Source organism: Pleurodeles waltl, chromosome 12 (assembly GCF_031143425.1).
Source record: "Pleurodeles waltl isolate 20211129_DDA chromosome 12, aPleWal1.hap1.20221129, whole genome shotgun sequence".
Classification (NCBI taxonomy): domain Eukaryota; kingdom Metazoa; phylum Chordata; class Amphibia; order Caudata; family Salamandridae; genus Pleurodeles; species Pleurodeles waltl.
In genome coordinates, this window is record NC_090451.1 from 533,187,025 (window position 1) to 533,201,957 (window position 14,933).

Consider the following 14,933-nt stretch of genomic DNA (forward strand, 5'->3'; position numbering starts at 1 on the left):
CAGTCTCTCTCCATGTCTGCTTCGGCGTGTTTGTGCGTGCCTACGGTGAGTGTTTCCTTTTATTTGGTTTGGTTCCGCCCCGGAACTGACAGCGGTCTTGTGCTTCATTATTTGTTGGGTGGGTGGGGCCTTTCTGTGGGCCTGTGGGCGGCCTCTTCCATCATTGTCGGCTCTCCAATGATGGTGTGTGTGGATGGCCCGCTGGCTGTTTCTCATGTGCTTCATTATTTGACAGTCCAGACCACCAGACTGTTGGGGGTAGTTACCGCCACCGCCGCAGGAGTGGTGATTACCGCCATGTTCAGAATGAGGGCATCAGTAACCAAGAGGGCTCGAAAAATCTACTCACATTTCTTGGAAATGTACTCTCTGTAAATGACAGTGTGCTACCACATCATTCTTTAGTAATATATTTATTAACAGTGAGTGTTTAAACATAAACTGAGAAACACTCCTGTCCTGATGGCAACGCTATTAGTAAACTAAGAGGCAAGTCATGGATGGATCATGTGTACCCTATGTGTGGGCTGGATTTATTATACATGGAGCAAACATTTAGAGTATTTAATCAAACAAAAGAGTTTTTTTTTACAGCAGAAATGCTGAACTCACATACTTGAACGCGCACTCATATGTGAGAATGAAGAAAAAGTCGACTGTAAAATACAGTATTTGCCTAGGATCACACAATTTGAGACCTATTTCTGGGTCAAGTACATTATAGTTAGGTCGAGTAGCTTATTCAAGCTACTCGACCTGCAGGTCTAGTAACATTTTTATGATTTTTCTACGCCTGCTGTACGCCACTCCACTCTACTCTTCATAACTCTACTCTCCGCTGCTGTACTCTATACCACTCTACTTAATGCCACTGTACTCTACTCCAGTCTACTCTAAACCATGCCACTCTAAGTCACTCTACTCCATTCTCCTCTGTGCCACTTTCCTCTATGCTATTCCACTTTTAGCCTTCTGAACAGCAGCCATGATACTGTACAATATAGCTAAAAGAGACTGTCAAACCCAATAGATCGCACATAGTCGAGACCTATTAACTTTGCAATGCTTGTTAAATATTGGCTTGCCTTGAAATAGTGAAATAATTATTACACATGAAATACACAAAATGGACACAGTGTCTTAAAGAGCAGGGTTCATTTGAGTTAGAGTCACGTGTGATGTATGCCACTTGGCAGGTCTACAGATAGTATCTGTAGAGCGAGCAAGTGAGGTTCATTGAAGTGCGTCTGAGAGGAGGGGTCTAGGTCCTGCGTAGTTATTACCCAGCACCTCATTCATTAGGATTACCTTCACCCAGTGATGATCTCATCTTGGCAGTGGAAATCCCATAATAGTGAAGTGCTTTGGTGTGAGACTACAGGGTTGCATTGCATTTCATTTAGATGGCACAGCGTGAAGGTGAAAGAATCTACATTTGGAATTAATCTCTTCTTTGCTCGGTAAAAAGTAAGCCTCTCTCAGTCCACCTCCGGTAAAACTGAAAAATAGAAAGATACATACAGACCAACATGTAGGCAGGCCGTGGCAGCTGAGCGTGGCTTTTCACCGCAGCCCATTTAACCATCCCATGATGTCTAGCTTCACAGATTTTCGACCAGGCACAGTGCACACAAACCCTCCCAAGTGCTTTCCTGGCGGTTGGTATATATATTCATTATCGCATGGCTGAGAGGCACTTGAGGAATCCCCTCAGATCCTGACCACTCCCTCTACCTGCTGACAACCAGGCTCTAGCGATACTACTCTCTCCGGGTACTGGCAGTGTGTTTCTTGGGTAATGGAATATTGCAAGAACTGCTGGTCGAGAAGTCACCCTTCGTAAAGGGATTTCAACCTCAGAATGATTGTACACACATCTCATTTGCTAAGGCATTAGCCATGTTTGTTTATAAGTAGGCAAATACATGTTTGTTTGCTTTCCACTTTTCTCTGCAAATATTGCTGCATACTCTGCTTTGTGAAATATGCTTGTAAACCCTGCCTCTGGCCTCTGGTGTAACCCTTGTCAGGTACGTTTTCCTCGTCCCAGATGTGCTCAACACTGTATGCATCCCTCTCACTTTCTCGTTTGGAAATAACAATATATCCCTTTCACTCCTCTACAGAAGACTTCAGGCTGTTTAGCCCTCTTCGAGTCTCCCGCCTTCAGACAGGATGACAAAGGGGAAACTCCTGTTATCCTGAATTCACCAATGGGATTTGCTATCATGTTCAACACAGACCACTGAAGACGAGACAAACATGCATTCCTGTGCTTGACATTGCACTTCTTTGGACTAAAACTGTGTCCTATCGTCACAAATTAACCTTTTATCTCTCCCTGGGAAATTATAATTCTTACAGCCCTGAAATGTTTGTGTTAAACATTTCCACAATCTTGACTTTTTGCACTCGAAGTAACATTACAAAAGAACATGGGAGGCAGGAGTCTTATGGTGATTAATGAAGGGTTTAGAAACATTGACTGCAAAGTTGTCCCAATAAGTCAAGCACAGGTCTTCTGGGCGACGCATGGTGTGCTTGCCTGGTTCGAAGAAAATATCTTTTATCTCTAGAGGCAGTGCCAGATGCCAGGTTTAAAAAGGGAGAATATCAATGCCCCAGAAAAAAATCAGCAAGAGGAAATAAAATTGGGGACCAAATAAAACCATCCAACTCAGCGCTTCCCAAACTTTTTACAACCTCGACCTAATTTTTAGAACAACAAAAGTTTGCAACCTATCTAGCTTTAGCAGACATGAGGCGAGGGCAATTATTTTTAATGAAACAATAGACGTGCTCTCACAATGCTAACAAACTAACATACTCTACAATTTTTGCAGTCCTCTCTAACAGCAATTTTTACAACCTTGACCACGCCCTACCATATGGTGAACTGCTCTGGAGTTGGAACACTTTTCAAAGAGGCAAAGTGAGTGCTGGCCTGTGGCATCTGTTCACTAAAATCTCAAGGGTTCTGAACAATCTTGGGATTTATACCAGTGATATTAGTAAATTTGAAAAACCACTTCTGCATCAGAGTACGGGGTATGGTCTCATAGCCATCCATTTTTGTGTTAAAATGCGGCCATGTGGTGCATATATATATATATATATATGTTTGTGTGTGTGTGTGTAGGTAGTTATAGTTAAGACCTAGTTTCTATATAAAAAGCGTTTTTTACTTGCCTGTATCTTTGGCAGAGTTCTGATTGGCTGATAACACTTCAACAACAGAAGTCGTTAAAGTGTTGTCAGCCAGCAGTATCCCAAAAAAAAGTAAAAAACAAAGAAAATGGAAAAGGGGCCGAGGTATGAACACCCTCACCCCTTAGCTCTGGTGGTCGGGTCCCAAAGGAATTCCCCCAGGGATAAAAAGCATTTTTTTAAATTGGACAGACGGAGTCCCGTTGGATCCACGGATCCTCCATAAAATAAAATGTAAAAAAAACAAAGCACGGACACCCGCACTTGGTTACTATGATGCTCATGGGTGGGCCAAATCTGATGGGCCTTTGTGTAAAAATGCAGAGCAGGTGGGCTCCTGGCCCCCCTCCCGCTGCCCCGGGGACCGCCACCTCCCCGGGGCTTTTGAGTTATATGCGGTTGGGCCGCGTGCCTCCCTGCTGCCCTGGGGACAACCACCTCCCCAGGGCAAATATTAAATATGCGGTGGGGGGGCTGCGTGCCCTGAGGACCACCACCCACCTGGGGCTACACTGAATTTTGAGTGGGGAGCAAAGTGCCCCCCGCACCCCAGGGACCACCACCCCGATGCAAAAATGTTTTTATATGTGCTTCCCCCACAGCCCCTGGGATCACCACCTCCCCAGGGCTACAATCAATTAGCTCCTTGTTTGCTGAAGCATTGGCAGTGCGTGGGAAGCCTTGAAGCTTCTCCCACATGCCAGATAGCTCGTAAAGGGCTTTTCGATAAAAATAATAGCCCTTGAGGGCTCCCACATAGCCTATAAATGGCGTACATTAAAAAAAAAACACACAAACCCATAGCTGAGCTTTGGGGGTTTCAGTCCAGCTTAACTCATTTCCCTCTTTTTTTTATAAGAAAAAAATATTATAGTTTTTTCAAAATAACAATTACACTTCTTATTTTAAATCCAATAAATATATTTTTCTAAGTATTTGAGATATTAAAGTTTAAAAAGTCTCTATGGCCTTCATTATGAACATGGCGGTCTGGACCTCCACGCTGATGGTCATTACTGCCAACGGCATGGCGGTCCAGACCGCCATATTCTGAACATGGCAGCCAGTTCACTGCCACCCACCACCGGGCCGACTGTGAGCCTATTCAACCCGGCGGTGGAGGCATTACATGGGGTGGGATTACAATCCCATTTCCACCAGGGATACCCTGGCGAGTTACCCTGCCAGGTAATCCCTGGTGGAAAGCATACGGGAGACAGGAATAATCATTCCTGTCACCTGTATGTGACATGCCTGGCTCCACCCCCCTTTCCACAATCCCTACCCACCCCCCCAAGCACCTATAACAGCCCCCACCCCTGAACCTTGAAGACCGACCCCCCCCAACCCTCCACCCCCAAAACCCCATGCAGGTCTCCCCACCCTGACCCTGACCCTCACCATACCCCACCCCCCACTCCTACATACAGGTCCCCCCAAACCCCCACATCCACATTCACCCATTCACGTACATGCACACACACAGACATGCACTCAGACACACATCCCCCCGACATACACTCATGCACACTCCCATGCACTCACACACTCAAACACGCCCCCCTTCCTTCCTTCCCTCTCAGACAGCACTTACCTTTTCCATTGCGCTGCTCTGGGAGGGAACGTGCTCCCTGGATGCTGCTCCGCCACCATCGCCGCCTCTTCATACACCGACACTCCTATAACTGCTTCATTATAGGCATGGCGGTGTATGGAGTGACGTGGTGGTGAGGGTGGAGCAGCTTCCATCCCCGCCACCGACCGCCAGCATGGCGTATGGCGGCCCTCACCGCCATCAATGGCGGTGAGCCACCATGCATCATTATTTAGTGGTCTTTCATTAACCCCTGGTACTGTTGGCGGCGGGGGCATCCCGCCAAGTACGTAATAATGGCCTATGTCTTTCCTTCTCAATTTCTTTCTCTCTTTCTGTCTCTCTTTCAAACAATTTTTCCTACCCACACACACACTCAGACACTTACACACCCACTCAGACACTCACACACCCACTCTCAGACGCACTCAGATACTCACGCACCCACTCACAGACCTACTCAGACACTTACACACCCACTCACTGGCCTACTGACACCCTCATGCATCCACTCACAGCCTCACACACACACTGACGCACCCACCAAAACACTGATGTATGCACTCTCACACCCAGACAGACAATCTGACAGCCACTCTCACCTCCAGATATACTGTCTCACACCTATTCTCACACCCAGAGAAGCCGCGGTCAACTCCTGCTGCGCATGGCCAAAGGGCCGTGCACAACATGGGTTTGGGTGGTTAGGGTGTGTTGGCAGCAGGGTCCCAATGCAGGCCAGGTCTTGCAGGCAACCTCTGCTGCGCACGGCTGAAGGCTGTGCACCGTGCAAGGTTGGGTGGATATAGGGGGCTTGTCTCTGGCCAGGCCCTGTGGCCCACTACCGAAGCGCATGGCCAGAGGCCATGCGCAGCAGTGGTTGGATTAGCATAAAATTACTATACATTTTTAAATAAACATAGAAATTCACTGAAAAAACAAAGGTTACAGGGACATTATAGTTAGGCTCACATTCTAAGCTTACGAAACCATAGAAATTCATCACTTATAGTTATAGTTACCTCAAGTAACTATAACTTGTGCCCTACGGTAACTATAACTCGCGGCCTTGCCATGCTTTGCTAATTACCCCACAAATTACAACATTCATGACGTGGCTGATAATATCATTGATAATATCAGTGTAATATTTACAGTAATATTTTTGATGAAAAAACTGTGCATGGCGAGGGCATGAGTTATAGTTACTTGAGGTAACTATACTATAACTGGTGAATTCCTATGGTTTTGTATGTTAAAATGTGAACTTAATTATAACGTCGCTGTAACCTTTGTTTTTTTCAGAGAAAATATATATATATATATATATACATATATATATATATATATATATATATATATATATATATATATATATATATATATATATATATATATATAAAAAAAAGACAGCATACACAGAGTACGTAGCATAAACACTGCTAAAGGGCATTGGAACGCTTTACATGAGCAACAAATTACATTACATAAAGCCAGATTAATTTTATTTTAAGCCCCGGAGATTAAAGGATTTTCCCACTGAATGTCAGGACGGAAACCTGGTTCCCTAGATCCAAGTCAGCAGCTCTGATAGTCAAGTCACAACCATATTGTTCAATTTATGTGTGAGTCATATATAAGTGGGATGATTGTGTATGGTCATGCATAGCAAACTCATTGTCTGCTAAAATGGCTTTGTGAAGTATAAAAAAAGCAGCATGAAAAAATACTGGAATCTTCACCTGGAGTCTTGCTCGGGAATACTTGCAAGGGTTTGTTTTAAAACTGGTCTTACGGACATATAAAGGTGCTGAACTACCAGTGGTGCTGAAACAATTTTCTAAGTGGGGATGCTGACATCAATGATACATTATTGAAGTCAAAGGGATTGTATTAATCCTAGCTGCACACAAAGTGTAGCAGGAGTACTCAGTGGGAGAGTGGCACAGGTGTGGTGTGTAGCTGGTGGTGCATTTTGGAGCAAATATATTACAAATGCATTGTGCAGTAGTACACTGTCATGTATAGACGGCACATTTTGCATTGTAATGGCTACTAAATATGAGGATACATTCAATTGTATTGATAAAACTATAAAGCACAGAAGTGATGATGTGTGGAAATCAGGTTTCAGTGAATGTTTGTCATTCGTGCATCACCAAGTTAACGTGTCTTGATTTGCTTCATTTTTGCTTTTCTAACTGCTGATATATTCTGAAATATGTGTATAGTTCATTTACAGGTATTTGAATTTCGGATGTTACAAAAGAATGGTATCCTTCTACAGCCTTTCCTTTCACAATCACTGCATTGTACCCCAGCAAGATTGTTACATAGGCCACTTTAAAAACTCAGCTCACTTTGTAGCCAGAGAAAGAAAAGTAAACGCCAATTCTGATGTGAAAAGAATAAGCAGCGATTAGTCAGAAGACATAGCCTGATATTTGACCTTTGTCTCTGAAACACACCAAATATGACAAGATAAATACAAAATGTAAAAGCATCTGTATTCATTGCTCTTTGGCAACCCACCAGAAATCTGTTTGGAAAAAACTGATCGAGCTAACCAGGCCAAGGAACAGTGCAACAAAATGAGGAATGACAACAGGAACTGGAAAAGACACTCAGAGTGTCTTCCTGGTTCGAGGAAAAGGCCTCTTATCTCCAGAGGCTGTGCCAGATGCCACTTTAAACAGGAAGTCTTGCAATGCTCCTTAAAATAATTTAGCAAGAAGGAGACAATCTGGAGGCCAGAGGAACCTACTATTTGACCAGAAAAAGCAACAGGGTGACAACCTGAGGAATAACAACAGGAACTTGAGATAACACAGAGTCCACAAAGCCAAGTGAATGAGCAATGACTCGGAATCAACTGTGATACAACTGAACTTACAGAACTCTCTTTTATAGTGGAGAACAGGACACAACATCATTCCTAGAATGTGCAACCACCTTGGGTTGGGACAGAATAGGCAAACCCACCATATCAGAAAAGAATATATATTACATGTATGTAAGAACATCCATTCACATATCAGTTATGAAGCTTAACAAAAGAAGAAAAAAACATGGCATCTTTCTTCTGGATATGCAGAGAGATTCAAATTTCTAATTTAGCGTGGTCAGAATGCTAACATGTGCAGGAAAACAACATGGCACCCAGAGAGGACTCCATCATGTCCTTGCAGTCTAGGAAGCTCCAGACGAACATCGCCATGGTGGCTCCAGAGCAGAGGAACATTGCCGTAGTAGAGCCATGCACGTTAGAAAGCTACTGAGGGAAGGTGCAGCTGTAGGACCCCATATAAAAGGTAAGGAGGATTTCCTTACACAATAATCCTCTAGTAGGACAACTGGATTCAAAGATGTTTTATGTGTTTTTCTTCTTTTGTTGCTTATTGTACATGAACATGCCCATAGAATGGTAATGTTGCTTTCTTGACCATTCTGGATAACCAATGCTGATGTTATGGCATGATGTGCTTAATACCAGAGGGAGCTTAACTGCTGCTAAGGTGGGTATTTCATGATTTATAACAATGGCTTCTTATGGAGTTATTATTACTAAATGTAGGACAAACTGACAGATAGAAGGTATTTACACATTGCACTACCAGATCACTTGAGCTGCCAGTAAAGCCTCTTAAAATTCTTGGCTTTTAAGCAAATTTCTTGTGGAATTGTGTCACAAAAAGAAGAGTTTGGCCTGCTGCTTTCAAATTTCTTTAGGCAAAGAAACACCCAGGCATCCCTGTTCATGCCCTTGCTGGGATTTGCTAGGTAGGCAATGAGTTATTCAACTATTTCAGGAGTGCCATTTAAGAACTGCCAGAAAACAAAATCAATGTTTAAGAATAGTGCTTCACAATAACACCATTTGGTCCCATTTTGACAAGTTGTCCTCAGATAAAGACGCCAATGTTTGGATATCTGTTTAAAATGGCCTCCAGCAAGGGCAGAGGTTGAATAATTTGCTCTACAGTCACTGGTTGGCATCCCATTCCATGTGCATTGTTATTTCCATTTTTACTTTTATCCTGAGTGTGTACTGCTGTTACAGAAAATTCATAGTGTACCTCTGAACAAACACCAACGCACACAAATATATTATTGGAATTCCTGATACTGGAAAGATCCTGAGGCTAAGTGTCAGCTGTGGCTGATCAGAACCCAGACCATGAAACCCCCCTCTTCCCATAAATAGGAGCAGTAAATAAGAACATAAAACTGACTGTGCTAAACCCATCCTTCCTTGCCTGACAGACAGTAAGGGAGTACAGCCATTAGACAAAGAAGGGACAAACTTGACAAAATTATAGACCTCTTGTAATATATGAGTGCAGACTTTGAACGTATCTCCTATTAGGGATGATGTTTCTGTTCCACATAACCCAGAATTATGGATGGGCTTCTTAAGCAGAAAACAAGAGAGGGAGTAGGAAGTGCAAGGGAGTGGTCATCATCATACAAAAAGAATCAATCACCTGCACTATCACCAATGATGAAACCACACCGATCAAGGAACACATGAACTTCCAGCTCCACACCGATGACAAAACCACCATCAAAGGTACCCTTTCCTACAGACCCCCAAGACCCCAAACTGGCCTCAGCGATGCCACTGCAGAATTCATTATCCGTTCGCCATTGAATCCGAACATTTTGTATTCCTAAGAGTCCTCAACTTCTACCTGGATGACCTCACTGACCTCCTGGAACAACTGGACAACATCGGCCTCAAGCAGCTGGTCACAGACCCCACGCACAAAGTAGGACACCCGCTGACCCCATTTTCAAGTCCAGCAACAGAATCAAGTACAGCCACACCTCTGGACTCACCTGGTCAGACCACTCCATCGTACGCTTCACCATCGCCAGACCTTTCCACACCACCCTGAACCACCACAGCACCCCCTCCCGCAACTCGACCACGGTCACTCAGCACCAATGGACCAATGGCTTCAGCATCACCCAGCCCCCCTCAACACAGACCTGAACCACGCAGTACAGAACTTCAACACCTGGATCAGCCGACCAAGACGCACCCATCAAACTGACTGGAACACAGAGAACCACCAAAGAAGTTTTTACACCTCAGAATTTATAACAGCGAAACAGGGATGCAAACAACTGGAAACATAGTGGTGACCCAGCAGGAACAACACGGACTGAGCCACATTCAAGTCGACCCTCAAAAAGTATCACCTCTAGCTCAAAGCCACGAAAAATGAGGCCCTGACACACTGGATCAAGACCAGCACCAACAAAACCAAGGAACTCTTCTCCATCGTCAAAGACTTCAGCTGCCAGTCAAGAAACCCTCTGCAGACCCCAGAAAGCTCCAGGACTACTGTCCCATCACACTGGTCCCATTTCCTGCCAAAGTCCTGGAGAAGGCCATGAACCTTCAACTCACAGAACGCCTGGAAAGAAACAACCTGCTGGACCCTTCCCAACCAGGATTCAGGCTAATCACAGCACCCAAACAGCCCTGATAGCACCAAGAGATGACATCTGTACCCTACTCGATAGAGGAGAATCAGCTGCCATCATCCTACTCGACCTATCCTCAGCCGTCAACACCGTCTCCCACTACACACTCAACAAGCAACAACGCCAGATTGGAATTACAAACCGTGCACTCAAGTGGATGGCCTCTTTCCTCATGGGGTACATCCAGATAATCCATCTCCCTACCTTCACCACTCAATCAAAGTACCATCTGTGGTGTCCCTCAAGGCTCATCCCTCAGTCCAACCTTATTCAACATCTACATGACACCTCTTGCAGACATTGTAAGAGCCCACAACATCAACATCGATCTCCTACGCAGACAGACACAGTTCATCTTCTCGCTCTCAGTGGACACCATCACGAGGAAGACCAACATGCACAACTGCATGAAGAATGTCTCAGCATGGCTAAACAACAACTGCTTGAAGCTCAACACAAACAAAACTGAAGTGCTGATCTTCGACAGACGTACATCCCTCTGGAATGACTCCTGGTGGCCATTGGAGCTCAGACCCATAACCACTCCCACTACCAAGGAACATGCCCACAACCTATGCATCATCCTGGACAGCAAACTCTCAATGAAATGTCAGGTCAAATTTGTCTCCTCATCGTGCTTCCACACCCTCCGCATGCTCATCAAAATCTTCAAGTGGCTCTCTATTAGCACCAGGAAAACAGTGACGCAGGTCCTAATCACCAGCCGACTGGACTATGGGAACTCACTGTATGCAGGTACCACTACCAAACTCCTGAGGAGACTCCAGAGAATCCAGCAGCCAGACTGATCCTCAACCTGCCAAGAAGGACTCAAATCACCCAGCATCTGCAAGACCTTCACTGGCTCCCCATCCAGGAAAGATGCCAATTCAAGCTCCTGACCCTTGCCTACAAGGACCTCAATGTCCAAGGACACACCTACATGAACCACTGCCTGAATTCCCACCTATCTCCCAAGAACCTTCACTCCGCTCACCTCATCCTTGCCAAGGTACCATGCATCCACTGCTGCGGCCCCGGAGGACGCTCCTTCTCCCTCCTCACCGCCAAGTACTGGAACACCTTCAACCTCCACACCTCACACTAGCAGACTCACCTCAGAAAGGGACTCAAGACCTGGCTTTTTGAAGGACACTGCAGCACAGTGCCTGGATACTCTCATGGGTGATAAGTAGTTCTCTACAAATATGCATTGATTGATTGATTGAGTCCTGCAAATAAATATAAAAGCTGGTAGCTGTGCACAGAAAAGAAGTACTTTGACACTGGCTTCACAGCTCGTTATGCTCATATAAAACCTGATATGTATACTTTGAACCTCTGAGAGTGTTTGTTGTTATTGAGAAGCTGCGTTTACTCTGCTGCACAGAATGAGGAGGCCCTGGCCTGCTGTCCAGAGAGACCGCTGCTACAAGCAAAGCCATCCATTATCCGCCTGCTCCATTTGGTGGGTTAACACCAATGTTTTAAGCCCATCATATTTAGGGAATCCAGCGCAAGTCTCTCGGTAGACCAGGATTGATATCACTCCATCCCAAATCTTACCATTGTTGGTAAGGTTCACTCGCTCGCTCTACTTGCTGAGTGGAATTTTGGCCTGGAACTTATTCCCCATCTACTGGACACTTTTCTAGTCACTTCTAGCCAGTCCTGACATTGAATCTCTCAAATATTCAGTTTACAAATGGAAATGTAATTCCATTGACAAACTACTAAGAACAAAGAACTGACTCTTTAAACTTCCATCTTCTGTGAGGTGTCAAATCAGATGGAAATCAGATGCATTGCAAAACAATGGGTTCTGAAAATCCTAGGCATTTCTGGCATCACTGCACCCATTAAGAGCATTGAACACTTTTCCCTGCATTCCTGAATAGAAACGGGTTACAGCATAGAGGGAAAAGAAAACTGTAGCTTAACAACAGCATGTAATGGTTACCAAGTGACTTACCCAGAACTTCACTTGGCAGTTATTTCAAACCTCAGTTCTACAAAAGACCAGGTCATCCAACAATGGTATTCCAGTCCAATAGAGCAAAGCTATGACTCCGGAATCTGAAGAGGAAGATGTTAAAAAACTAGAAGAACCAAGCCGAGGTGCATCACATTCATGGGATCCTGAAGAGAAGCAAATAGAATACTGGCCACAAATGGAATACTATCTTAAATAGACAAGTAAGTGCAAAAAAGTGACTTTTTGTGGCGCAGTGCTAAGTTGGTATATGCCTGCGCCAGGACTGACTAGTAGAATTTGCATGTAAGAATTATTTATGCTTAGTCTGACAACATGTTTTCGGAGTCAGTTTAACCTGGGCCCCCGTGTTAATGCCTATTTTCTTATCTGCTATATTAAACATCTGCTGCCTGCTTTCTTTGTGTGTTGGTTATTGAATTTTATTTGTGTGATAAATGAGGAAACTTCTCTACTCAAGGACCCTTCTGCTCATTTCTCTATTCCAAGGACGACCAAGTTATATTGACTGTGAGTCTTTGGAGTATACCACTTCACCTTATTCTCACAGTGGATCAATGCTCAATTAACAGTCATTCTCGTTTGGATGGGACATCTCATTCCTACATACTGGGTGTCACTGTGTACATTTCTGCCAATTTTACTACATTTTGTTATGTGCCAGACTGTCTCCCTTTTTAGGTTTCCCCTGCACAGCGCAAGCAATCTTTCGTAATTAAAAAAAAAATCTTAAAAGGGGCTTAGAGCCCACCCATTACTTATCTTGGCTTAACATTGGCTAGCTCCAACATGGCTCCTACGTCCATTACTTTCCATTGGCTGGCTCCCACATGGTTCCACACCATTCTACTTACCATTGGTTGACTCCCATGTGGCTTGTTGCTGGTCAACGCCTCCTCCTCGCCTCCGTCATCGTGCCGAGGAGACTGGCCACGGACCCAAGTGCTGTTTCCAGTACCCGTTTTCTTCCACTCGCGGCAGCTGGATGCTTTTGATGGTACTTTTTAGGTAGAACGTAAATGTACGACCTGTTATATACTTTTAAGAATATTTCTTCTGAGGGCTTCCAGCTATTTCATTTGTTAATTTCTTCGTCATTTAAAAATCCTTGCTTTCTAGTGGTCAGTAATGCCTCTTTGTCCCTCCTTCTGTGAGGGAGCAGCAACCAACTTATACCTAGGCTTTGTCCTGTTTATCTGGTCTGTAGGGGACTTGTTTTTTACTTTGTTTCCTGCTCCTTTCCAGGAAAGCTTCCCTTTTCATTTGCAGAGCATTCTTGCTCTGAGCTTAACTGTAAACAAGGCTATAAATCAGGCTGCTATTGTGGTCACATTTGGTATTTGTGGGCTTGCTGCATCCTCTCTCAGCTGCTTGGCTCCCACCCTCCCTTGGTTTGGATTTTCTTTACCAAGTGTGCCTGCCTGTGGGGTGCTAAGTGCAAGGGCAAAGGATCACTTGTAATTGCTTATAGCCTAGGCACTCAGCTCTTCCAAGGCTTCGCAATCCTTCAAAACAGTGCCCACTTCTGCTTCATACTGAGATCCCACTCGCAGCTTCATCAGTGCACCTCAAGTCACACACTCCAAGCCGTCAGCCGTGCCAGTGCCAGGAACCCCAAACGCATGCTGTCTGCCAGAGCACCTCCGTTCTTCCAGTCAGTACACTCTGCTGCTCCACTACTGGGACCTCAGGCTCGACTCCATCAGTGCACCTCAGTTCACACACTCCAAGCACCAAAGCTGTGCCAGTGCCTGAAACCCATACTCGCTGTCTGCCTGAGCACCTCAATTCTTGCAGTCAGTACACAATGCCGCTCAGTACTGGGACCTTAGGCGCAGCTCCATCAGTGCACCACAGTTCACACACTCCAAGCCCCTCAGCTGTGCCAGAACCCCACACATGCTGTCTGCCAGAGCACCTCAGTTCTTACAGTCAGTCCACTTTGCTGTTCCAGTACTGGGAACTCTGGCTCAGCTCCATCAGTGCACCTCCGTTCTACCCCGGCAAGGTCACTTCCTTTCCTATACTGGGACCGCGCTCACATACAGTCCGATTAAAGCTGCTCAACTCTAATATTCAGTCCCACTGCCAAGCCAATACTGGACCCCAAAGAGCAAAACACAGCTCAGCCAGTGCACCTCAAGTCTAATATCCAATGCCTCTGTTGATAGGAACCCCCACATTGCCGCCAGAATCCATCAATTATAACATTCAGTGCATATTTCCTCTCAAGGCTCCTCCCTTCTGTACTTCAGATGCAATGCCACTCCCATGCTGGGTCCCACTCGCAGCTTCACTAGGGCACCTCCAGGCTAACACTCGGCAACACTGGCATGCCAATATGAGGTTCCATACATGGCTCCACTAACATACCTCACTTCTGACCTTGTGTGCCCGTTACTATTCCAGTATTGCAGCCCACATACAACTCTGTCAGTGCACCTCAACCCTAACCTGCAGCACCTCATTATTCCAATACCAGAAAATTAAACGGTGCTCCGTTTTTCATTCTTTGCCCACTGTCTTTCTGTTATTCCAGCACTGGGCCGGGACACAGCTCTGTCTGTACCCCCAATCCTGATCTGAAGTGCCCAAAAATGTTTGTATTGGGGTTCACATACAACTCTGCTAATGCACCTCCTACTG